Raw genomic sequence first — 23,611 nt, 5'->3', positions numbered from 1 at the left:
GTTCTAATCAGCTCCATTCCTTAGAATGAGAGAGGTTAGTATCTCTTTCCCTGGACTCGATTTCCCAACACCCTGCAAAGGAAGACAGAAACACTGGAGCTGGATTCTCGGCAGGAGGATGACAGCATCTAGTCAGTGCATCAGCTGGAGAGTTGGCTTCCTTTGGGACTTGCTGTGGCGAGCTGCGTCGTGCAAGTAGGTAGTCGAACTGCACCAAACCACACGGTGCTTTGCCGTAGCAAGTGAAGGTATCTTTATACCTTGAAGGTGTTTAGTAATGTCAGTATTGACGTAAAATCGGGCATATGAACATCATGAATGAAACTCTAAGGAATAGATGTTCATGCATAATAAATGAGTTCTTGAAGAAATCAATATCAAAGCAAGGGGAAGTCCCTAACGGCTTAAGGGTCTGGTTTTCCAAGAACTTGTTGTGGCGTAGATGAACGGATGAAAGTAGCCATGCCTGTATTTGGGTAGCATGGACTATGCCTAAATAAGGACTGGATATCTATACCTATATAAAGGCAATGTGAAATGTACCTATATAAGGACATGAATCGGGAAATGCATACAGAATCTAAATCGACATACAACACTGGAACTGCAATCGGGAGACAGGGGATCAAACCCACCTTATCTTTCAGTGTTCTGTACTTTTGTTTTGGGACAAAGGGACACATGCATCAACATTTCATTTTGCGATTCCTTATTTGCGAAAAATAAGAAATCGCAAATAAGGAATCACAAAATGAAATGCATCATGAAAATAGCAATTTTTTTGCGATTCGGTAAAAATCGCTATTTTTACCGAATCGCATTAATATTGGGAATCTATATTTGCAAATTTGCAATTTGCGAATTCACAAAAAGCGATTTTCCCATATAGCTTCATTCCATGACATTACAACCAGGAAGCAAGGCCACTGATTGCACACACCTGTTCCCAGGGAGAGCTGGAGGAGAGGCAGTTGGCAGTTGGAGCACAGCTAGGAGATGCTGGAGCTGACTCTGAGCCTGCAGCAGAAGGGGAAACGGTGTCAGAAAATGTAGGAGAAGAACTACAGGCCAGGAAAAGAAAGGATACATTTAGTGACCAGGAACTGGAAATTTTATTTGAGGAAGTAACTCAGAGGCAGGACCAGCTTTTTGGAAAACAATCCTTGAAAGTGCCTGAAGCTGCGAAAAGAAAACTTTGGCTTGCAATCCAAGCAAAAGTAAATGCTGTTGGGGTTGCCCACCGTGACATTACAAATTTACAAAAGCGCTGGTATGATCTGCGCAGTCGTGCAAAGGAAAGGATTGCTAACCGGATGAAGGCAGCCAAGAAGACTGGCAGATGAACACCCAGGGATAGGCCTAATACCCCCCTTGAGGACTTGGTGGAAGGCACCCTTACACCAGAGGCAGTTGTTGGTGTAATAGACATTGACACCTCAGAGCATGCAGACACATATAAAAGGTACGAACACAACATGTGTGTTGCATGTAAATGTGAGTTTGAGACACCCCTAAAGTTGTCGTAGTTGTTAAGAAATTGTCCCCTTAATGTAGAAATTGATATGTATGAAATTGCAGTAACTAGAAACCCTTTCACTTACTGCACTAATGCATCATGGGAGTTGTAGTCATTTACAAATGTAATTCTGAAGTACTTCGGCAATGACTATAAAAGTGAATATTTTGCATTATTAATGTAACATTAGGAGACATATTTTGCATTATGTCGGTATTTATTTGTAATAAACGTGATTTTACACAGTCAGAAGTGCAAATGAAAAAAGTAACAGACTGTTTGCCCTATTTCAATCATAGATACAGAACAGGACAGAAATGAACATGAAGGTTCTGAATTTCACAGTCTGGACTGTCAAGACACAGATGATTCAAATGCAGCCACATCTTCACCCACAATAGCACGTAGGAGTCTTACAAGCAGAGTGCTCCAACTGCAACAGTCAGAGAGTGAGGATGATGAGAATGTATCTGTCCAACAACAACAGGGTGCTCCAACCCCAGAAACCCTAAACACACAGCAGAGCAGGCGTGGTAGGTTGCAACCGTTCTATAGTCGCAGGCCACAACCTTCACAGAATGAAACTGCAGAAGAAGATGAGAGGAACGCCAGTGTTGTGGAGGTTAAAATCCTGAAAGTCCAGCGCCTGCAAGGCAAAGACATACGTGTCATGAAGGGCAAAATTATTAAAATCAGTCATGACATTGTTGGCATACACAACTGTCTTCAGCAAATGTCTAATGTACTTGAGCACGGACAGAGAGCAACAGCTGAGAAACTTGACTGTGTGGCAACAGCAATGGAGACACTATGTACAACAATACCAGCGCAGCAATTAGCAAGTGCGCAGCAATTAGCAAGTGACCGTAGGCATCATAGGGCAATGTCCAGCATGCAGGGGCATGCCAGGGCATTGAACCGTCTTTGCAACACTACAGCTCAGCTTTCAAAGCGTACAGTTGCCATGCAATTGGAGATCTCACAATGTTGTAGAGATGTTGCCAGGGCATGATGAAACTCATGAATGTTGCAGAGGGTATGCAAAGTCAAGCTGCAAGTGGGAGCTTACTACATGTAGGTGGGAGTGATGGGGGCTAAAATGTAAGTAGCCTGCTTGAACCTTCTGTGCCTGGGGAATGCCGAAGCACCAGAAGACATGAAATCGCAGAGAGCCCAACCTTGGTTGATGTAAAAAAATTCTGGAAAGGCATTAGGGGTGCGTGGATGCACGAAGTAGGATATAACTGAATAACCTACATAGCTTTCGTACAAAGGACATCTGAAGAAAATGCATTACAATGACTATGAAGAGTAAATGCATTTAAATTTGCTGTCAACACAGTGCATGCACTAAGATGTTTAAGGTACCCTTAATCCATGCTGACAAAAACCAAAAATAAATAGATTTCAGTTATGCAGAAAAATGTGTTGTGTGGTTCTTACCTCTATTAAAAGTAATGCTGAGTTATCTATGCCCTTCTTCTTCTCCCCTCTGCTGCGTCAGGTCCACGTAGTCTTGGTTGTGGTTGTTGAGGCTGGCTATCATTGTATGGTAGTACATCCTCCTCCTCCAGTTCTATGCTTCTTCTAGTGGCTAAGTTGTGCAACATGGCACATGTTGCAACTATTTTACAGCAAATATCAGGACGATATTGTAAAGCACCGCCAGTCTTATGTAGTATGCGAAACCGAGATTTGAGTACACCAAATGTTCTCTCAATGACGTTGGGGGTTGATATGTGTGCGTGGTTGTAATGCTGTTCTTTCAGTGTCACTGGATTCAAATAGGGTGTGAGAATGAATGACCTCACAGCGTATGCACTGTCACCTATGGAATGGGATGGAAGATACACATTAGGAGTACAATGTGACAACATGGTTCAGAGATGTATGATAATCAAAGGGAATATATTTACCAAGCAAATATCCATCTCCAAAATCTCCGGCAAGCAGTCATGTGTGTATGCCACTATGCCTAAAAATGTAAGAATCATGGGCACTTCCTGGGTAACTTGCAACTAAGTCAGTGATTATAGTTTTGGAATTGCATATTACCTGAATGTTTAGTGAATGGTAACATTTCCGATGCGGTAAATGTACTCATTTTCAGATGGAGGACAAATGGGGACATGTGTGCCATCTATACAGCCAATCACATGTGGAAAATGTGCCATGTTGTAGAAATTTAATTTTGTTTGTAGCAATTCCTGTTGTGTGCTGGGAAATGAAATGTGATGCCTTATCCTTTGCAACATTGCATTGAGGAATGCATTAAATAAACACAATAGGGAACTCTGGGACACACCTCCAGCAGTAGCTATGACACCCTGGAAGGACCCCGACGCAAGGAGGTGTAGGGAACACAAGACCTGTACATGGGTTGGTATGGCTTGTGTCCTGCGTGTCTGTCTCTGCAAGATAGGGTCTCATTCATCTATCAAATCCAGGATTGAGTCAGCATTGAGTCTATACTTATCATATATTTCAGCTTCTGTCTGCCCTAGTAAGGTGACGAGTACTCTAAAAATCCTCTCATGTATACTCCTTCTCCTCCTTGCTGCAGCTCTCAGCCTCAGCCTCCGTGCTGCGAAAAAGAGTGCTGCCATTGTGAGACACTTTTTGGAGCCATTCTGGGCTCACTTAAATAGTATCCTGATGATTTTCACCTGTTTTTTTCCCATTTTACCACCTGGTCTGAGTTCTTCTAAATTTATGAATTCTTATTTGCGATTTTTTAAGGAATCGCAAATAGCGAATTTTCATGCATGTACTTTTTTTGTACTAAATTTGCGATTCCTTAATTTTGCGAAAATATAAGGAATCTCAAAAAAATTACCGATTCCTTAAATTGCGAAAAATGACAAAAAATACGATGCATCCCAAAAAATGAAATTGCTCTTGCAAACGGACGATGTTTGCGATTCGCACCATTTGCGAATGCAATTTCCAATGATGCATGTGCCCCCAAGTCTTTGCCCTCATGAGTGGGGTTTTACAAGGTAATATGGACAGAGACTCCTTCAGCATGCCCACGGCATGCATAAACACAAACCTGCGAAATAATTCTGACAGCGACCTATTTGACCTGTTACTAACCCTGGCAGTGAAAATGGTGCTTGCCAACTGGAAGGACACGAGCAAGACTGCATTCAAGAGCTGGATAAACTGGATCATCCACCTCAGAGGGGCGGACAATGTAGCGCTCCAAAACTACCCCCTGGAAGCCGTCTTCCAGGCTGATGTGGAAGCCCTTGGACACATTTCTAGACTCTTTAGAACCCCCATGAACAAACCCTTGCCTGTAAGAACATTGCTGGTGACCTCACACCCGCTACACTTTTATTATTGTATGTAAATGATTTGTTCTTTATTATGTGTACCAGAACGTCAAGTATGTAAAGTCGCCTGTAATGCTCCAGAGTAACAAAATATGTACTGCTTAACTGCACACCCTCATCTTCTCTTCACTACTTCTTCTTCTTTCCTTTTCCTATTCCTTAGCCTGTCCCTTTTGTTTTCTAATAATGGATGCCTGGTTCGGCTAATAGTGTCCATAAAGGTGAATAATGATTTATACGCACATGTAAACTAGGACACACTCGCTTAACCTATTATATGCCTTCTGCATACCTTGTAAAAATCAATAAAGAACTTTTTACAAAAACTGCCTCGCAAAGTAAGGAATCGCAAAATTTGCGACTCCCTATTTTGCGATTGCATTTAAGGAATCGCAAATTGCTATTCCTTAAAGGCCCATAGGAATGAGTAGGGAGGTATTCCTTAATTGTGAATCTCAATTTGCAATTAATGAATATGTTGGATGCGCTAAATTATTTGCAAATCCTACATAAATCGTGTTTTGCGATTCTCAAATAGCGATTCGCAAAAAATCGCTATTTGAGAATCTGAAAATCAGATTTTGATACATCTGGTCAATAATTCCGATGGAGAAAAAAAGAAAAACAAATTTGTGCATCATTTATTAGCTGACATTCTGCAAGAGTACAATTTATGAGTCTCATAGATGTCAGAAATCTACTCCAAATATAGAAGAAAAATAGGAATTCATTTCACATGTTTTCAATCCATTCAATGAATTTTGACCTGTCATACGATAAAGATTGGATAGGATGTACTGATGTTTCTCCATCTGAAACATGTGCTATTTATTGCTTTCTCCTTATTTCCTCACTCTGCTTACAGGCTTAATTAATTATTTAGGTCTTGGAAGGCTAGATGCCTAACTCTCCTACCTCTTAACTTGAGTTTATACACCAGGCACTAAACCTCACCTTATGAATAAATTCCTATCGACCACTATGAAGGAGCTTGCACCTTTCCATTACTCTTCTTACTCTCGTGGGATATATGTCTTTATTAGCACAACAAAAATCTGCCTACCACCCGACTGCCAGGTTGTGTTATTTCCCTTTAAATGTCTTTTTTTGAGGGGGAAAACATGCTGCGGCTGTACTGTGGGAATTCAGCTTTTTCCACCGCTTCATTAAATTTTAAATAACATTTGTTAAAAGTAATAAAATAGTACATCTTTCGAAAAACTCCCTGCTGTGCTCTCCATGACTAGGTTCCTGCTAAGAATTCTCTAAAAGATCTATTAACCATGACTGTGTTAGATTGATTGTATGGTATGTCTACCCAACAAACTGCCCTATACACCGATGACCTATAACTAGGACGTTTTACAAAATGCAGACATGTACGTTTCATTAGTTCATCAAACCTTGATGCACGCTGACTAGTGATTATTTTACAGATGCATAAGGACCACATGTGGTTGTTACTCTTTTAGTTGGACTCGATCTGTCCCCCGAGAGTAATACTCCTTCGAAACTAAATGACTGTAGCAGAAAAATGAAACATGCCTAAAGTAAATGATCATTAATAATCCACACTTATAAAAGTCAGTTAGGGGAAGTGAAAAGTGAGCAGCAGGAACCGGCAATGCGGATAGCATTACTGTGTCATTTTGCTGGGCTAGACTAATTTGTCCTCGTTTCGATCTGTCTCATTTTTACCATCCCAATAAATGTTGAAGAGGGAACTCCTGGGATGATTTAAAAAAAAAAAAAAAAGTCTGCCATATTTTTATTACACCCTTTTCATTAAAATAAATGTCAGTGATTCATGAACTGCTTGACTTGTTGAAATAAATGTAGCCAGTGCAATGTCATGCAGGAGAAGACATGAACCTCTCCGGGGTGCTGTTTGTTGTATTTCCAAAGTCACTCACATTTTAGGGAACTTTTGAAAAATGCACTTACATGACAAGGAAGCACTATTCATTTTGTAAATACTAAGGGGCAGATTTATGTTGGACTTGCGCCACGTTTGCGTCACGTAACGGGGGCGTAAACGTGGCGCATCCCTGCGACCTATTTACAACATGACGCATCTAGGCAGATGCGTCACGTTGTAAAGCCCTGCGCCACATGTGGGCGTTCCTGCGCAGGGTGGGCGTTCCGGGGCAGGTGCACCTCGCAAAAGTGGCTGAGTGAAATCTACAAGATTTTACTCAGTCACTTTTAGGCCATTGCTGCGTCAAAACCCTGCGCCTGCTTGAAGCAGGCGTAAGGCTTGATGCAGCATTGGACAGATAGGGCACCTGAGCCTTGCTGGAGCTGCGTTGCGCTTGCGACGCAACTCCAGCAATGCGTCACCTTTACGGCACAGATGCGTCACGCATCTGTGCCGTTTTTGCCCCATGGTGCGCCGCATTGTAAATGCGGCGCACCATGGGTGGCGGAGCTGCGGCGCACAATAACTGGCGCATCCCTGGGGATGTGCCAGTTATTGTAAATCTGCCCCTAAGTCACAGAGCATATTTTTGCTGATGTGTAAATGAAATCTATTTGGATTACAGTGTCCTGAAAAAATTATGAATACATTGTTAAGAAGATATTAAAGATGATTGGTGCTTCTGAAAAATGTGTGGTATGTTTGAAGTAATGAGGCCCTTAATCTACTTGCTTCACTTGAGAAGCTCCCTGAGGATCTAATTTAGGTGTGGGAGATTGTTAGACCTGGTGTCCTTGGTTTACCCTGACTTTTTGTCCCCCGACCCCGTATTTGCTGACTTCGTTTTTGCTGGCTTTAGGAATCTGAGCACTTTACCACTGCTAGCCAGTGCTAAAGTGCATGTGCTCTTTACTTAAAAAATGGTAACCTTGGAGCAACTACCAGAATATTTCCCATTGGAGGATCGGCTATTAATGGACCTGATCTGTGAAAAGGCCACATCCTTAAAATACAGGAAAATAACTAATAGCTCGCCTGATCCACTGAGGTCCCTAAGGAAAGCTTGGGAAGGAGATGTAGGACTGCTAGAGGAAGGGGACCGGATGGAAGCAATACAAAGCCCCAGAGAGCTACTGGTCAGGGCGAGATTTCGACAGGTCCAGCTCAGGATCTTGCTAAGACCCTACTATATGAGAGCACTGATGCACAAGTTAGGATGTAGCCCCTCTGACCCGTGCACAAGGGGTTGCAAAGAAAGGGGGACCTTCTTCCACACCATTTGAGGATCCCCGGTCATATAGAAATACTGGAAAGGGGTGACATGAACTATGTCTAAGGTACTAGGGCAGGACATACCCTTAAAGGCCATATGGCATATCTTAAGTGTAATGGGAAAGCAGACATGACAAACATATCAGAACCTGTGGATAATGTTGGTGGCAATGGTAGCAAAGAGAAACATTGCCAGGGTCTGGGGAGCAAGTCTTCCTCCGAAAGTAGGGCAGTGGAAGTCCGACTTAGACTGGTGCAGTGCAGCAGAAAAGGTGGTCTACGAGACTAGAGGTTGCCCTCGGGAATGGGAAAAAATATGGAGCTGATCGGGGGAATATAGGGGATTTAAGGGGCAGGGGGCTGGAAAGGGAAAAGGCGTACAAACAGCATGACATCAGATGAAGATATGATGTTAGCTGTTGTTAAACGATTAACTAGGACATTACCCAGAAAATATGATGCAATAGAGGAATGTAAAATTGAAATGCAAATTATTCTGGGTATCAATAACGCACCTGTTAATGTGACACTCTTTACTGCAACTGACAAATATTCAAGAAAAATATTTATGCATGACGATAGCGAAACGGAACATTGCACAGCTCTGGGGATCTCGGACTACCCCCACTCTTACCCAGTGGTGCAGAGATATGGACCTGGCGATGGTTGCATAAAAATCGGTGTACGTTTATCGAGGCTGCCCCAAAAAATGGGAGAGGGTATGGGGTGGATGGAACACATACCGAGGCGGCATATGTGAACCCCCGCCGCTCGAGGACTCAGATTCCGATGCAAGTATTTGAAAAGTGTAAACAGAACGGCCTTCTGCTATACATGTCCGGGGGTGTGGAGGAGACACAGTGGAGAGACATGGGTGTTGTGTTTTATGAAACGCTTATGTATAACTCTGTGACTATTGTAGATGTATATTTACATGCCGTGCAAAATATGCTGTCATTGAAATGCCATGCTACTTGTTTCAATAAAAATTGTTTTATAAAAAAGAAAAAAAAACACCTTTTTCCAAATCTCCTTAGAAAGCAATGTGTCACTGTTCTTATTTTTGTATAATGTGAGAGAACATCTATGTATGATTTCGGTAGTTTTTAAAGCGTGAATCGCAAAAAATTAAAAAACATAAGTGCAATTAATACTTCCCCAAGTTTCTCTTTCTGCAGTAAGGGCACTGTGATTTAGGGGTGGTTGTCAAGAGTTTGAACAGGGCTATTCCCAAGGCTAGGATCATGTAACACGTTCAAGATCAGGACTTAGGTAGGGTTGAAGGAGGCTAGCTTTTAAGTGATAATAATGTGTATGTTCATAGCAATATTATTTCCCCCAAATTATTTTTTATTCAAATCTGTTTTTATTGTGAACACAGCGATAAGCCTACAACTCAGTGCGGGGGGCCGGCCGCGCAGTAAAAAAAATTTGGATAGGCATAAGTAACCAGGGGAGGACGAGATATTAACACAGCGCCCAGCCTACAACCCCAGGAGGGGCCGGCCGCGTGGCTTAGGGGTAACGATGGTCGAAGGCAGTCGCACGCTGATGTTGTTACGTTGTGTGGGGGAGGCGCGTGTAGGAATAGAGTCAGAAGTGTCACGTTTTCCAAAGGCCCAACGGGGCTCAAACTACCCCATAGAGGGGCGGAGGCCAAGGCGGCAAGTAGGAAGGGAGAAAAAGTCAGAGGGAGAGAGAGCAGTGGCGAGAGGAAGAGTGGAGTCTGGGGAGGAGGGCTGCAGTCGCCGGCCGGGGGCCATGGTGCGCGAACTGGTGAGCTGAGTGTTGGAACGCAACAGCGTCCGCGGTGGGGGAAACAGCTAGGGGTCTAATCTGCATGGGTAAGCGGGGACGAGGGCATCCTCAAATAACTGCAGAGCGCGCAGCCGGGGGGCATGTGGCGGGCATAGCTAATGGAGCACAGGTGGCGCACAAGGGGTTCCCACACTGCCTTGAAGCGTACCCCCCTCGATTGTACTCGCGCCGTAAGCAGCTCCAATGTCAGGACCTGCCAGAGGCGCACAAACCAGGAGGCTATCGGCGGTGCTTCAGTCCGCTTCCAATAGAGTGCAATGAGTTGCTTAGCAGCGCCTAGCATGTGGAGTGTGAGGATCCAGTCGCTGCGCGTGAGGGCCCTAAGTGCGGGGGGTCGAATGCCCAGGAGGAGCGTGCAAACCTCTTCAGGTAGGGGGAAACCCAACACCTTTTTGATGTGACTGAGGACCTCCTTCCAAAAGACAGCTAGGGTAGGGCAGGCCCACCAGATGTGCACGAAGTCGCCAGTCGCAGTACCACACCTCCAGCATAGCGGCGAGGAAGCAGGGAACATTTTGCTGAGCCGTAGGGGGGTATAGTACCATTGCGTTAGCATCTTGTATGCGTTTTCTCTCTGCGGGATACTACGATAGGTTTTAGGAATGTCTGCCCATAGTCGGGCCCACTGAGAAGGAGTGATAACGGCGCCGGCCGCCGACTGCCATTGCCTCTGGTAGGGGTGCGTAGGCGGGGTGGTGGGATGTTGCAGGATGTTGTAGATCTGGGAGATGAGCCGTTTCAGCCCCCCGAGGGAGCGCGCCAGTTTCTCGAATGGCGTGTATGCCCTGGTGGCAGCCTGGTACATATCATCTCCCATAGTCCAATGGCGCAGTTGGGCGTACTGTAGGCTGGCGGTCGGGGGAAGGTCAAATTCGTCTCTGCAGTCTGTCCACGATTTAGGCGCCCCTCCAAGGAAGAGGTCCCCTATAACTCTGCAGTCCCCTTGTGTCCACCTCTCAAAAGCTCGGGTTCGGGCCGCAGGGGGGAAGTGTGGGTTACCTGCAATGGGGGTGTGTGGAGAGGGGAACGTGGTTAGGCCCTTTGACACTGCCACTCTATCCCATATGTCAAGGACTGTTCTCGTTGGGACCGCCATGTACGCACTTCTGGAGCGCGCCACACGCGGTAACCAAGGCAGGTCCCATATGGTGCGTCCTGTGACCACCCGATCCATGTGGAACCGGTGTTTGTCGCTTTCGCGTGCCCCCCACTCTATTACGAATCGAAGGTGCGCCGCCCAGTAGTAGTGGAGGAGATTCGGGCAGGCGAGGCCGCCCCTGTCCCTTGGTTCCATCAGGACTTTCTGCGAGAAGCGGGGCCGCTTGCCCCCCCAGATGAAGGACGTGAGGTCGCGTTGGAGACTTCTAATGCAGTGGAGCGGGATCGGGGTGGGTAGGCACTGAAAAACATAGAGTATACGGGGGAGGATCGACATCTTGACCGCGTTGAGCCGCCCTAGCCAGGAGATCATCAAGGGCTTCCATTTCCGCAGGTCCGCCAGGACTTCCCTGCGGCAAGCTGCCCAGTTCCGTGCAGACCACGAATCCAAATGGGGCGTTAGGTCCAGGCCCAGGTAGTTAATGTGGCCCTCCGCCCAGCGGTAGGGCGTAACCCCTTTAAGGGAGGCGACTTCTTCTTCGGGGACGGTGAGGTTGAGCACCCAGGATTTGGTATGGTTAATCTTTAGGCCTGACGCTTGTTCAAACAGTGCGAGAGCTCCATGCACCGCCGGAAGGGAGTCCCTAGGGCGCGTAAGAGTAAGGATCAGGTCGTCCGCAAACAGCGCTACTTTGTTGGTGCGTCCCCCGTGAGGGATTCCATGGATGTCGGGAGTACGCCTAATCAGCTCCGCCAGCGGCTCCACCGCTAGGGCGAATAGGAGCGGCGAGAGCGGGCAACCCTGCCTTGTGCCCCTGTGGATCGAAAGTGGCGCTGTCAGTTGCCCGTTGACCCGGATTCTGGCTAGCGGTCCGAGATAGGGGGCCATGCACCTAGAGATCATGTTGGGGCCAAGACCTAGTTTATGGAGGACCGCCCGCAAGAAGGTCCAGTCGACCCGGTCGAAGGCCTTTTCTGCGTCCAGCGAGAGGAGGCAAGCCGGGATATCCCAATGCCTTACCTTCCCCACTAGGTGTGCCAGTCTGCGAACGTTGTCGGCCCCCTGACGGTCCTGAATAAAGCCCACCTGGTCCGGGTCGACTAGGCCCGGCATGTACGGGTCCAGCCGTTTAGACAGGATCTTGGTGTAGATCTTGAGATCAGTATTCAGGAGGGCTATGGGGCGATAAGAGGCACACAAGTCGGGGTCTTTCCCAGGTTTGGGGATCAGGGCGATCTCCGCCAGGCCCATATCGGGTGACGGTCCAGTGGCGTCCGAGAAGGAGCCATATAGCCGCAGTAAGTGCGGGCGGAGCTGGGTCAAGAACAGGCGATAGAAGGTCAGCGGTAGGCCGTCTGGTCCCGGGGTTTTCCCAGTGGGGAGGTCCTTGACAGCCTCTGTTATTTCCTCCTCCTGTAGGGGCCCCTCTAGCGTGGCTGCACATGCCGGGGACAGTGGAGACCCCTCAAAATCCGCGAGAACAGCCTCCCGTGCTTCCGCGGAAGTGGGCTCCTCCGCATATAGGGAAGAGTAGTGGGCGACGAAGGCGTCCTGCTTAGCTTTCTCGGAGGTGGCGCAAGTGCCATCCTGCTTCTTGACTCTGGCGATGTTGGCCCTGGCCGCACGCGCTCGCAGTCTGACAGCCAGAAGGCGTCCAACTTTGTCCCCGCCCTCGTAATAGCGTTGTTTGAGCGCCAGCAGGGAATGTTCTGCTTTGTTGGTGCGCAGAGTGCGGAGTTGCCCCCTGAGATTGGCAAGTGTTCTCTTAGACGCCAGCGAAGGGGAGTCCCGGTCCTGAGCCTCTGCAAGTTTGATTTCACTAGCCAGGTCAGTTTCCACTTTGAAATCCTCCCTCCTCCGTGCCACCGCCAGGGAGGTAATATGGCCCCGAATGGTGGCCTTGAAGGCGTCCCAGACCGTATGCAAGGGCATGTCGGGGGTGTCGTTGAGCGCGAAGTACGAGTCTTTGGCGTCACGAATGCTGGCAACGTCCTCCAGATCCCGAAGGACAGCCGGCGGGAGCACCCACCTGCGCTCACGAGGTGTACGGGTCATGGGGTCCTGCAGCAAGAGTTCTACATGGGCGTGGTCCGATAGGGAAATGTCAGATATGGCGGCAGTTAAGGAGTCTCGGGCCAATTCAAGGGAGGTGAAGAGGTAGTCGATACGGGAGTATGTCCTATGAGAGTGTGAGTAGAAGGAGAAGTCCCTTTTCCCCGGGTTGTGGTAGCGCCACGCGTCCACGAGTCCCAGGTCTGTAAGCTGCGTTTTAAGGGTAGAGGACATCGCCCCATGCCATTGAAGGAGGCTCCCGCCCGATCCAGCTCAGGATCCCACACTAAGTTGAAGTCCCCGCCCAGGATTACGTTAGGGTCGCCCGTTGGGAACTGTTCCCGCAGGAGCGCCTGGAGGTATTTGTCCTGCGACTGGTTGGGCGCGTACACACATCCCAGGGTGAGTTGCGTTCGCCCCATCTGTACCGTGGCTCGGAGGAAACGCCCGTCAGCACTCTTGAAGGGTTTCGTGGGTCCCCGTCTGAATCCCGCCCTGCAGAGGATTGCCACCCCCGCCGTCTTGGTGATGGAGGAAGCCCAGAACTGCGTGGGGTATCTAGGGTGTGCCATACGCCTAGTGTCTCCCTGCAGAAGGTGCGTCTCCTGAAGGAGGATAATGTCAGGGGAGTGATGCAAGAGGTAGCGCCAAATCTGGTGTCGCTTGTTGGGGGAGTTGAGCCCTTTGACATTGAGTGAGAGGACCTTCAAGGGCGCAGGGATGTTCGCAGTCATCGCACTTTGGGGGAACGGCGCCGCGCAGGGACCAAGGAGACAAACCCCCCCGCATGTAGAGCAGCAGCTGCCCCGCCTCGCCTCCAGCATGTCAGCCCCCGCAGGCCCCACCGTACCACCCTTCCGCGAGCGCGGGGAGAGAGTAGGAAGAGAAGGTAGCGTGAGAGAAAAGTAGGAAGGAAAGAGGGAGAAGGAAGATAAAGGGTGAATAGAAGAATCACAACCAAAACAGGCCAACAGGGCCAATGCACATTGTCCCAGGTACCGGACATCTTCTACCCGAGGGTTCGGATGTACACAGGAATGTCACTTCCTACGGGACAAAGCGAGGGAGCGAGGGCCGAAGTGGGGAAATGAAGTCCGGTCGTCTCGTGGCTCGTCTACCCCGCTGTCACAAGGAAGTCCGGGGGTGCGCCGAGCCAGGTGAACCTTAGGTCCGAAGCAATCGCCGAGAAGGTGCTGGAGCACGCTGTCATGGAGTAGGGCCCAACAGGGGTAGGACCCATTGTCTTTCCTTTCCGTCCCCCACAGGGGGGAGAGAGCCATGGGGGCAGCCCTTCAGATAGGAGGGGGCCGCAGTTCCAGGGGTGGCGAGGGTGTGCCGCAGAAGCGTGGTAAGTCAGGGCCAAGCGGCAAGGCGATGAGGTCACGCTCAGGGCAGCCGGGATCTCTTTAAGCAAGTTCAGTTGGTGTCTAGAGTTGAGGGGCGATCCCCCCCTTCAGTGCCGGAGACAAGGAGCTGGGAGGCCTGTTCCTCGCGGTCGCCCTCGAGAGAGCGGATGTGGGCTATAATGTCCTGCTTGGTCTGTGAGGTGGAGAGGCTGTCCACCGGGGGGGTCCGGCGGCGCCTGCGCACAGTGGACCAGTCTGGGCGCGGAGGGTCCCTCTCTGGGTGATGAGAGCGGGAGGGGCTGTGATCCGGGGATCCCGGCATATCGAGCAATTGCGCCGCTTCTCGGTAGGAGCGAAGTGACCGCCTCTTACCTTCCCATCGAAAGATGAGGGCAAAGGGGTGACCCCATTGATAGGAGATATTGAGGGCCCGGAGTCTCTCCGTGATCGGGCGGAAGACCTTCCTCCTGTGGAGCGTGGTGGGAGCCAAGTCTTGGAAGATCTGGATCTTGTGGCCTTCGTACCGTAGATCTGGGTGGTCTCTAGCCGCCTTCAGTATGGCCTCCTTCTCCGTGAAGTAGTGGAGCCTGGTGACAATGTCGGGCAGGAGGCCCGTCTTGCTCCCCGCCCCAAAGACACGATGTGCGCGATCAAGGCGCGGCGGAGGGGCATCCTCCTCGCCCCGCACCTCCTGCAGGAGTAGGGCTACGTATGCCATGGTATTAGTCCCCTCTTCTCCGAGTGGCACGCCCCGTATGCGGAGGTTGTTGCATCGCCCCCTGTTTTCCAGGTCCTCCTGCTTGATCTGGAGCTGGATATGCTGTTCTTCCAAGGTCGCCACCCTCTGCCAGATCTGCTCCAGGTCTTCGGTGCGGGAGTCCACTGTCTTCTCCAGGCCGTCAACCCGGTCGCCGAGGTCAGTAACTTCTTTGCGCAACTCCCTGACGCATGTGTGGACCTCCGTTCTGAGGGATCCGATTTCGGATTTTAAGTCCGCCATGAAGGCTGACATGAAGGCCTGGGTCACCGGGGGGGAATCGGCGGGCTGCTGAGGTTTCGCCCCTGCTGCTGGTGGTGGGCCTCCAGAAGACGGCGGCGAGCCTGCTTTTCCCCACATGGAGGCCACCGACGCACCTCTGGTCGCCGCCGGCGGGGGGTCCGGCTTGTTCCCCTTGCCACGCGTCATGGTCCACTCTGGGCGTCGGATAATGGTGTGGGGGGAAAAGGCAAGTTTTCGCGTGGAACCCCCGGTCCGCGGTAGAGGAGAGCCCAAGGGAGGTCCACAGGCGTCCCGGTGGGCCGGCAATCCAGGGATCGTGATCAGGGGCTCCAGGCCCCGAGGCAGGAGATGGCAGGGTGTAGTAAGGGCTTCGCAATCCCGGGGCCGGGCTGGCCTGGCGTTAGCCCGTGAAGAACACCAGAGCAGTAGAGGGCTGACACGTAGGAGGGCCGCGTGGGCGAGGGAGACGTCCCCTCGGGTAGGCAAGGCTGCGGGGAGGCAGGGGGGATGGAGGAGGAATCTCGTTGTCAGATACCCCTCTGAGGCCAAGGTTCGGGTCCCACAGGCCGGGGGCCTCCAATGGATGCGGCTAAGCTCAGTCTCCCGCCCCCGCGTGAACCAGGGCCGTCCCCGAGAGCGGAGCCCGGGTGGCCCCACCGCCCCCAGTCGAGGCTCGCCAAATCTGCAGGGTGGTCGGTGGCAGGGGGTCCTGTGGGCGTGCGGGCCGGCCACCTGCCTCCAGATGCAGCCCCTCCAGCCGCCCCCAGAGAGTCAAGATAGAGGTCGGGGGTGAGTCAGGGCCCTCCCAGCGCCAGACCCCACCTAGGACAGCCAGGAGGGGGGGGGGGTGGCGTGGAAGCTGCAGCTCACCGTGGTGGTCCCGCGACGGGTGATCGAGCAGGAGCTGGGGGTCATGTGCAGAGGGCCTCCAGCGTGCAGTCCAGGTCCGATCTCGCCTTCCCGCCCAGGCCGGGGCCTCCCGCAATCACGGAGCTCAGGCTGGTCCGACCCCCTCAGGAACCACCAGGGGGAAGGGGCGACGCAGAAGCTGTGGCTCACCGCTCTAGTCCCTCGGCGGATGCGTGGTCTGGGGCCGGGGCTCGGATGGGGAGAGCCTCTCCTTCCCGCCAAAAGCCGGGGCCTCGCGTAGTCTCCGCGCTCCGGCGGATTCAGCTCCTCCCGCCGGGGGGAAGTCCAGCGCCAGCCGTCCTGCAGGTGTGCCCAGGCACAGTCGGTGCCCCAGGGGAAGGCTCGCCTCGTGGGGGGTCCAGGATGGCACCAGCACCTCGCCAGCCCCCGGGATCGGCCCCGCTCCGGGGGAGTCGGACCAGTGGACTCCCCGGCAAAGCCCGAGGCAAGATGGCGGCCGGAGGCCGGCAGTAGAGGTCCCGGGGCTCCGGGCGGCTGCAGCGGGGTCTCCGCAAGGAGGACTCGCCCTCGGGAGGTGTCGCCGAGTGGGCTGGAAGCAATCAGGGGGCCCCCAGGTAGAAGAGACCCTCGGATGTCGCTGAAACAGGCTTTAGAGACAGCGGGCGACGGAGCTCACTCGAGACGCGTCCGATTACATCGCTGTCTCGGCCACGCCCCCCAGATTATTTTTTGAGGGGGGTTTGCACATTTTCTAAAAAAAAAAAAAAGGGGAAGAATAATTCTGTTTAATACTTTTTTCTCAGATTTATTATTTCCTGTGAAACTTTCTATTCCTTATTACCACACCTTTTTCTATGGTTCATGTGTTTGGTCTTTTCATAGCCTATGCTCCTTTAACGTTTTGGCAATAATTTCCTTCTTTAGGGGAAAATACAGTTAATATATTTTTGTCTATACAGATTAAATGAAAATTGTGAATGCTAATACAAAATATTTTTTTTTACATTTAAATAACAATTTGGTTATTAGTTAAACAACTTCAAAGCATTAGAACCTGCATTTGTTATTTAAACAATAGTTCAGTTTATCACTGTTTTGCAAAAGTATGTTTCAATACTGCCAACTATCTATTTACTGGACCTGAGTCTTTACAGATCGTCTTCGAATTCCTTACATCTTTAACCTATGTATCTAACTATACCACGATAACGCTTGCAGATATCTCAGTAAACATTATTTTATGCATTTAACGCTGTAAAAAAACATTTATTTTTAAATGGTGACCTTGCTTTATCCACAATTGGCATATTTGATTTACTTATAAGTCACTAGTAAAGTACAATACATGTGGGTAGGGTCTGTAAATAAAATATTACCAGTGAGCCTGCACACTGATTTTGCTATCTACTGAAGTAGCCCTTTAAACATGCCTCAGGCCTGCCATTGTAGAGCCCATGTGTGCAGGTTTAAACCTTCCTTTTTATTAGATATAGGTCACCCCTAAGGTAGGCCCTGGGCAGCCCATGGGCAGGGTGCAGTGTATTTAAAATGTAGCACATCTACCTTTAAGTTTAACTTGTCCTGGTAGGTGAATGCTCTTAAATTTGTTTTTCACTACTGCAATGCTGATCTCTTCCATAGGTCAACATTAAAGATTGCCTTATTATAGTTTATAAGTGTCATTTTCAATTGGGAAAAGCTAAGACATCCACATTTGGTGTCTCTGGAATCACATTTTAAAAACACAACTTATGGTGAAGTTGGTTTTTAAATTGCAATTCTGAAAATGGCACCTTTAGAAAGTTGGTATTTTCGTACTGTTGCCATTTGATGACTTCTGCCTGTCTCTGGAATACATATCTGGGATGGATGACAGTTGGCTTGCTGCATTCCCTCCAGACAGCCACGCACAGAGGAAGGGTAGGTGTGACTGAGTGGCCATCTGATTGCTGATGGCTCAGTCTTAGCTGGATGGGAGGGAGGGGCTGACACTTACAACTGACAGGGCTGTGTCCTGTCCCCACAGAAAAGGTTGCCTACCCCGCTGTAGTCAGTCTGGGGGTTGGCAGGAAAGGCAGGATCTTGTGCACTTGGAAGGCATCTCTTTGAAGTCCTCCAACTTCAAAGGCCCAACTGGGTATTTGTACAAGATCCCTGACACCACCAAATCAGAACACTTCTGTAACTGTAGATATTCTAGCAGGAAGGACTGCTGTTCTACCAGGAAGGACTGCCACTATACTGAACTGCTTTGCTGTGTTGACCTGCTGCCTGTTGCCTCCTTCCTGGGAATGAGAGGGACTGGACCTGCATCTCTACATCCCAGAACCAAAGTATCTTCAAGGGTTTGTTGACTTGCCTCCTGTTTCTGAAGTCTCAGGGATATCAAAGACTGCAACCTGCACCTGGACTCTGTCTACTGTGAGTCCTGCTCTGCCAAGTTGTGCCAATCCAGTTGTGGGCCCTTGGAAGTGAGGTTACAGTGCTGCAACCCAGAAATTCGATGCATCGCCTTCGTTGCGCCGATCGGGACAGTCGCATTTCCTTCAGCATCGACACATCTATTTTATGAGCACTAGTATATTGCATTGCTACCTGCAGGTACCTGTAGGTAGGCATCACCACTGCTGCATGAACTGCAGACACTGCATTTCAGTCTGCGCGATGCATCATCCCCTATTTCTGATGCATCTTCGACTTTGCGCGGCTCTGCGCCAATGCATCACTTTACGCTGCATGCATCTCCTAGAGCCCAGCAATTCGGCGATGATGCATCACCTGACACTCATTGCATCTTGACTCTCGGTGCATCCTCATCTTTACGCAGCTGGGAACCGATACATCGCCTCATCTGCGAGATCGACAGCAGCACATCACCTCCCTTGCTCCACACATCATCCTCAGTGTTGATGCGTCGAAGGCACTGTTCAGCCAGCCAAGGCTGGCCCCTGTATCCGACCCAAGCTCCATTGTGGTCAGCCTGAACCTTTGTATTTTTCCTATTCAAGTGCAACCAGATTCCCGCGGTTGACACTATTTTATTTCTAAGCACTATAAAATTGTTTATTCTGTAAAAATTTAAATCTTGACTTCTGCTTATTGCATTTTTGTCATTTTGGTCTTCTTTTATTCATAAACATATTGGCTATAGTAAACTGGTGTGGAGCCCTTTTGTGGTGATTTCACTGTGTTACCGTGTGTTGTGTGCATCAATACTTTACACATTGCCTCTTAAGTTAAGCCTGACTGCTCTGTGCCAAGCTACCAGAGGGTGAGCACAAGTTAATTTAAAGTGTGTTACTGACTTACCTTGACTAGGATTTGGTTCCTGCTTTGACGGGGTGCATACCTCTGCCAACCAGAAACCCACTTTCGAACAGAAGTAATGACTTCCAGATAAAGTGCTAAATCTGGACAAGGATCTACTGCCACAATTGACTCTATCCTAGTATTCCAGAGTGGAGGAATTGTAGCTAGGATACTGTCCTATGGATTTAGCAGATTCTCCAGAAAACTTACCACCAGTACTCAACTTTAAATCATGGCCTAGACAGTTTAATTATACAGTGTCAGTGAACGTGCCAGAATCTGTCCTGCCAGTCTCCTTGAACATCCACCAAAAAGTGAGTTGACCCCATTAGAGTTTTTCTCACGTTCCAGAAATGTAGTTTTATGTTTATTAGATAGTTGTGACAAACCACAAGTAAAAACATTTTTTTATTACATAGTTAGACCAGGTACTATTGCATAGAAGTATATTTGCATCAATGTTTCAATTTGCTGACCCTACGGAATGCACCACCCGGTACTGGACCTCTTTATCAATAGCATTGCTACTTGCCTTTATCTTGAGGAGCAGTATTGTTTTGCATTTGCAAGTGACATCAGTAAGCATGTTTATGCGCCAATGTAGTAGGAATAGAGAGCCCCTTCCTGGGAGGAGGAGGGACTTGAATTTGCAGGCAGGCGAAGACGTAAAAAATCCAGAGCCACTGCATCATCCTCTGTGATGCTATCTTAATCAGTGACAAACATGGGGTAATGTGGCATTTCATTACCCTTCTCCTGCAGCAGGACCCATTTAAAGAGGAAAATGCCCCCCAGGATTGTTTTCGTGTAGAAAGGTGTGCCTTCCTGCACAAAAACAATCCTGCCGCAATCAGCAACACCGACACCCTTGCACCATGGTACAAGGGTGACAGCATTGTCACTATGCTGGCGAAATGGCACCAGCGCAGGGGGAATGGACAGGAAAGCACTGTATTACATAAATACTGTGAATTCCTGCCCTTTCTCTTTGGCGTAGGGCAGTACAGCAAGACGACTTGCTGCGCTGCCCTTCTTCAAATCCCCCTAAATAGGCCCCTTGATGCACAAGTATGGAGGAGAGTGCTAGTGTTAGACCGCGAGGTAGGTACTTTAGACCAAGTAGGGACCCGCGTTCCAACGTCAGGGAAAGGAAGGTCACCTTTTTAGATAGCCCCGCTCATCCCCTCGGTAGCTTGGCACGAGCAGCCAGGCTTATCTTCAAGGCAAATGTGTAAGGTATTCGCAACCATGCTCACAATAATCCAATGATGACACCACAAATATACTCCACACTAGTTTTATAAAATAAGTATTAACTTTATGTAAAAATATATATGATAAGACCACATGACATACAACCAACATATGAGGTTGTGTAATATTTCTCCTGGCCGGTTGTTAGGCCAGGCAGCCCTAGTAAATTCTGGCGATGTCAATGAGCACTTCTAAACATTCTCCTGTACTCCTAATCACATTTCATACAGTTTGTAATGCTAGAATCAGGTACTTTTGTAATGTAAAAATACTCTAATGCGTACCGTAGCAATCAGACACTCTGCAATGAAAAGAATGCAATGCATAACGCAACAATCAGGCACTTTGCAAGGTAAGACAATGCAATGCGTGACCCGACCACCAGATATGTTGTTCTGCAATAATGAGGAAATGCATATACACCAATCAGGTAATTCGTTATGCAGGAATAATACAATGCGCAATACGCTAATCAAGTAGTTTGTTATGTAGGAACAAGGCAATGCGTCCTACGACAATCAGGTAGTTTGTTATACAGAAATGATTCAATATGTAATATGTGAGTCAGGTACTCAGCTCTCAGAAATGGAATACTACGTAGTACACTCAGGCCCGACCAGTGGGCCCTAGGCGGTCTCTCCACCTCCTCTTCTGACCTTCAGTCAGCCTCTCACAGTTGCCCCCAACACAGTACGATGTAATTCCAAAGTGCAGCTTCGCACTCCGGCCCCGGTATCACCACTCCTTTTGTCAATATGGGCCGCAATATGAGCTGAAGCAGAGGCTCACACTGCCAACACAAGAGAGAGGCCAAGAATGTCTCCCTCTGAGCCCGCGCCCCGCCCCAGGAGTCGACACGCGTTACCTGGGGGGCACAAACCCACTCTCCTCTCCTCATCCAGCGGCTCAGCCTCCAAGCAGGTTTGTGGAATGGCAACTGCGACTCGGGTGGGCAACTCAGCTCCTCTTGGGCTGTTGTTCCGGACTGCTTCACTTACGAAGCTGCCACAAAGCACACACACACAGCGTCGCTGAATCTTCCTTTACTACGAATACAGTAAAGGAACTACATACACAAGTCTCCGGCTGCACCAAGATTACATGCGCAGAGTCGCTGAGACTCACTTTACTCCGGTGCACACGATAACATGGCAAATCCTCACAAAAGTCTCACGGTGCACAAGGGCACCCGTACACAATGGCGTTGAGACTCACTTGGGTTCCGGTGCACACAATGACAAGGCCAATCCTTACGAAAGTCTCGCGATGCACAATGCTCCCGCACGGAACGCCGCTGAGACTCACTTGACTTCCGGTGCACACGATGACAAGGCAAATCCTCACGAAGGTCTCATGGGGCACAGCGCCCCGCACACAATGGTGTTGAGACTCACTTGGATTCCGGTGCACACAATAACAAGGCGACTCCTTCGAGGGTCGGAGGCTAGACAGAGCACACACACACAGTGTCTCTGAGACACACTATGACTCCAGGTGCCACGATCACAGGGCACGCCTTACGAAGATCTCAGCCTAGACAGAGCACATGCACACTGCGTCTCTGAGAGTCTTCTTTGGGCACTTTTGTGTTCCTGTGTTTCCGAACAGGGTGCCAGCTCACCTCAGGCTCTTGGGGAAAGTTACTTCAGGACACAGCACACCACAAGGTCCTTCAAGCAAGGGGGCACAGCACACAGCAAAATCCCTTTAGCCTTTCCTTGGTTGAAACAGCAAACTGAAGGCCAGCCCCAGATCACACAGCAAGAGCAGTTGTATCCATCAGTCTCTTCAGTTGTTTCTTCCTTGGTAAAGGTCCTCTTGACCATGAATTAGCTCCAGTCTTGTTCGTACTTGATGAAGCCATTCTCCAAAGTTCAGGGGCTTCAGTTCTCTTAGTTATACCCCTCAATGGCTCTGAAGTCTTTGTGCTTCAGGGGGCACTGACACCTACTCAAACTAGTTCTGGGTGCCTCCCTGCATGTGACACCTCTCTTCCTTTGATTAGTGGGGGTCTGGATTCTCAATCACATCGGCAGGAGATGAGCCAATTGTTTTATAGCAGAAACCCAGGCCTCTTCACATCTAAAGTCTTCTCCTCCCCCTACACTCCAGATGCAGCAGGTCAGCCTGTTGCTCCTCCCCTGGGTCAAGACATTCCCCAGATCCTATCACTTTCGAATCCAGACAGTCAATTCACAGCCAGGAAGAAGCACCCAGAAATGTCAGAGCACAAAAACGCAGAGACTTCCAAAAGAGTAGCTTATGAACACACAGTGCAAAAACCACCTATATAAAAAGATGCATCATTACATTCTGAGTTCAGGCATACTAAACTTCACCTTTCCATCTTAAGCCTTGGGAGGACAAGCTGGAAAACATATTACACAGCCCTCCCATTCTGTCCTATGGGCAAGATGGCCTTTCAACAGTTAAAAAAATGAAATGGAGATGATTTCTCTGTCAGGACATGACACACACCTTAGTATATGTCCTACCTTTCACTTGCACCACCCCCTGTCCAGGGGGACCCTAGACCTACCATAGGGGTGTCTTAGGTGCACAGAAAGGGAAGGGTAAGGTATGGCAAGTGAGTGCACTTGACAGAACAACATGGCAGGTTCACAAACTGCGCACAGGCCCTGCAGTGGCAGGCCTGAGTTCCCCTTTTTAAGGCTACTTATGTGGGTGGCACACATAGTGCTGCAGGCCCACTAGTAGCATCTGCATTACCAGCCCTGGCACACTTAGTGCACTTTACTAGGGACTTCACTTAGTAAGGCAAACATGCCAATCATGGACAACTAATTACCATTACTTTA

Source organism: Lissotriton vulgaris, chromosome 6 (genome assembly GCF_964263255.1).
Source record: "Lissotriton vulgaris chromosome 6, aLisVul1.2, whole genome shotgun sequence".
NCBI classification, from domain to species: Eukaryota; Metazoa; Chordata; class Amphibia; order Caudata; family Salamandridae; genus Lissotriton; species Lissotriton vulgaris.
The sequence above is the reverse complement of the archived record's forward strand: the minus strand, read 5'-3'. Positions refer to the sequence as shown.